We start from the raw sequence: 4,024 nt of genomic DNA on the forward strand, positions 1-4,024 counted from the left end.
GCGTCTTGAGTCGCCCATCCAAAAAGATGGGAAGCCTTGATCAATGAACATACTTGGGCCGGGGATGATCTTCTAGAAGTGCAGGCCGTCAAATCACTATATCTTCACCATGATGCCGATGCAAGATTTCACCTCCACAAATAATCAGACCAACAAAAAAGCTTGACACAGCAACAAAAACTCATCAGATTCGAATAATCCGATCTGTGAGGACAGAAAACTCTCTAACCTCATGACACCGTCAAAAGAAAGAGAGGAAATTTATTCTTGCAAAACTATGATGATCACTAGACGTTGATGAAGAACATAGATATCTTGAAGATCCGAGATCCCCACCTCTCAGCGCCAAGATGACAGTCGGAGATGAGGGGACCTAAATTTCTCAAATAACGACGACTCGACGAGGTGTGCTCTAGTTATTCATGACCTCACGACCGGTCGCCATGGATAAGGCAGAACGTACCGAGCATGCCAAAAGGCCCGCCATGGACTGGCAATGACCAGACTGAATTTTGTTGGCCCGATAAAAAAGCAGTCGGCCCGATCTGGATAAATAGGCCTGCAAGCAGGTTTAGTCCGGTCCTGTTTTGGCTCGATCTGCTCAGTCATACCGAAACACTTTTTTCTTCTGAATTAAAGGGGCGAGTTCTAGCCCGGAAAACCCTATTTTGCTGCATTCTACGGGAAGGGTCCTCCTATATGGCGCAGCACGCGCCAGGGAGTAGATGCACGCACCCCACTCAGCCCCTGCTGCCGGCGCATGAGCGGCAGTGGGAAGCCCCCCATTGTCTTGTTTTTTTTTTGTTTTTGTATTACCTATTTAAGAAATTCGGGATTACGGAAACATTCCAAAATTCGAAAAGCAATGCAAATTAAAAAAATGTTCGTGGAGCCATAAAATGACCCTTAATTCGAATAATGTTCAAAAAATGATTTTTTTGTTACTTCAAAACATGCTAGTAAATTTGGATTGATGAACATTTTCTGAATTTGATGATTTTTTTTGAACAATATCGTGATTTTTTAATATAATGAACATTTTTTCAGTTAAATCAACACTTTTTTTGAAAAAACATGAACATTTTTTTAAATGATGGACAAATTTCGAATTTGATGAACAAAATTTGAATACAATGAACACATTTTGAATTTTTATGATAATTTTTAAAATCCGGATGAAGAAATTTTGAATTTGATGAATTTTTTTAAATTCAAATGAACATTTTTTGAATTGGATGAACAAGAAAATGTTCATGGATTTGAAAAGAAAATATGCAAAAAAGGTAAAAAAGTAAATATAAAAAAAGAAAAAGGAAAACATAAATAAAAAATAAAAAACGCATGGAAAGAGAAAAGGAACAAAAGAAAGAAATAAAAAACCACAGGAAAAAAAACAAAAGGTCCTAGAACCTTCCCAAAGTCGATTGGGGGTGAATCCCGAATTTAACCGACCCAGTAGAAGTTGTCGAACATGGGCCGGCCCAGTTAGCTCTTTTTTAAGTGGGATTATTTCCCCGGTTTTCCTGGCCGGTTTTGGGAACCATCAAGAAGGTTCTTGAACCGGGTTTTCTGGTTTTCTTCTTTTCCTATTTCTTTTTTCTTTTTCTTTTTTTTCTTTGTTTTTTCTGTTCCTTTTCCTTTTTTAGTTTCTATTTCATTTTCTTTAGTTTTTTTAGAGTTCAAAGTATTTAAAATTTGTTGCCGTTTCAAAAAATGTTCGGATTTTGCGTAAAAATGTTCTCAAAATTCAAAAATTGTTCACCTTTTGCAAAAAATGTTCACGTTTTACATTTTTTTCAAAGATTTCAAAACATGTTGTGGCTTTGAATTTTTTGTTCAAGTTTTCAAAAGATGCCTGTGCTTCAAAATTTGTTTGGTTTTTTTGAAATTTTTCTCTATTTCGAACTTTGTTTTTCAAAATTCAAAAATGTTCTTACTTTAGAAAATTGTTCACAAATTCTAAAAATGTTCACATTTTCAACGAATGTCTGGAAATTAAAAATCTGTTCGATTTCATAAAATTGTTTGCATTTGTGAAAAATGGTTCGTACATTCGAAGAATTACCCAAGATCTGGGAAATAAAAAATCAGGATTTTGTCAAACAGTGTTAAGTCTGATACTGCGTTATTCTTTTAGTGTTCCACTATTTGTCTGTCCACAGAGCTGTTCCATCGCCCGCGTCACTGGATAAGGGAGCCCCACAGAGCTCGTGCAAGTAGGGAGTATGTTCGATTCCTAGCCACCATGTGCAACCCTTTTTGCCATTTTCACCCTCGTATTCGCGGTGGACCGAATGGGCCCAGTCGGCACATCCTGTGAATGGGGCTTGTATGAGCTCCCGTCTAGCCCCTCTAGGGGTGTTTCCCAAATGGCGCCCGCCCCGTTTATTCGTTATTTTTCAAACAGCGCACGCCCCCTCATCATGTTGGGCTTGCCCATTTCATTTTTTTTCTGTTTTCTAAACGACAAAAAATGTGTGCGAGCTAGGATTCAAACCCGTGACGTGGGAGTTGAGTGATCGACGCGATAACCACCTGAGCACCCCACACGGTGTGATTACATACATGTTTTTCCGTCAGTTCTTCTTTCTTCATTTTCCTTTCTTTTTACATTTTCTCTGTCCTTTTTTTCTTCTTCTTTCAAATTCGTAAACTTTTTCTTCAAATAGATGATCCTTTTCCAAAATCCATCATTTTTTAAACGTATTGAACTTTTTTCAAATTGATGATTTTTTTAAAATTCGTGATGTTTTTTCAAAATCGATGAACTTTTTCAGAAATTGTTGAACTTTTCTAAAATTTGATGGTTTTTTTTCAAATTTCTGAACTTTTTTAAAAAAAATTGAGGAATTTTTCAAATTTGCTATTTTTTTCAAAATGTATGAACATTTTTGAATTCATGATTTCTTGGTTTTTTAGAAAACTTTATTTATTTTGTGTTCTCCAAAATTCAACGATTGATCGGTCAACCGTTGACTGACGAAAAAAAAGAAAAAAACTTATGTGTAGCGTGTAGCCGACCGAGCGGTCAAGCGAGTATAGAACTCTACTGCGGCCCGCTTGGAGGCACACATGAGCGCCGGCTCACGTTCCTGGCGCTGAAGGCGCCTTATAGGAGAAACCCCCCCCCCCCCCTCCCAGGCTCTTGTTTATGACCTAGCCCACCAAAACACACACACCAGTTCACGTTTCACTAAAAAAACACCAGGTCACGCATGAAAGCTCCTCGCCCTCGCCATGACTGCCACATCCCCTGTTCTCTTGCACCGCCATCAACTCCTCGCATGCTCCTGGTCTCCTAGTGGCCGACCATCGGCTCCTCCCCTGTCCCTATCAGACCCCCAAGCACGCATGCACAACATGGCACCAGCTCTTGGCCAACGTGCAGTGGCGGATCTAGGCCCCATGCCGGGGCGCCCCAGGCCCGGGGCGTGAGGCCCATTTCCTTTGTAGACTTCAGCAAAACACTGTACCAATTGCTACAGTGCATAAAGGAGGCTCGGGGCACTGGCTGGGCTGGATCCGCCCCTGCCAACGTGGTTGTGGGCCTCCCCATGAAAAACCACCGTGCCGATGAGCTCCACCACCACGAGATCTCCTTCCCCGCGCAATGAATTGGTTGGATTCGTCCGAAATTTGTCACCATGGTCCTCCTTCCCCGACTCCTACCGCCTTTGTTCATCGTCGATTACTTCACCGTTCTTGCTTCCTGGGCTTCCCCGACACCTCCATCGAGTTCGCCGAGAGCCACCGCCCTTTCCCCTCCATCCCTCCTTCTAATTAGCGCATGTACCCGTCTCTCGCCGACACCACGGCCACCACCTCGTCGTCAGTGGTGTTTGTCCGATCAGACCGATCTTTTATCCAGGCTAGTCCGGGGCAAAAAAGGGGACCATTGGGTGCTTCAGTTCGGTCTGGTCCGGCAGACGATCCAAGCGACGACTCGGTCAGGGACCGGGACCATGTCCACCCTGAGCCGTCGAGCACACATCGGGCGTCACCAAGAGGCTTGAGAGGCTGAAGT

Source organism: Triticum aestivum, chromosome 1B (assembly GCF_018294505.1).
Source record: "Triticum aestivum cultivar Chinese Spring chromosome 1B, IWGSC CS RefSeq v2.1, whole genome shotgun sequence".
Lineage (NCBI taxonomy): Eukaryota > Viridiplantae > Streptophyta > Magnoliopsida > Poales > Poaceae > Triticum > Triticum aestivum.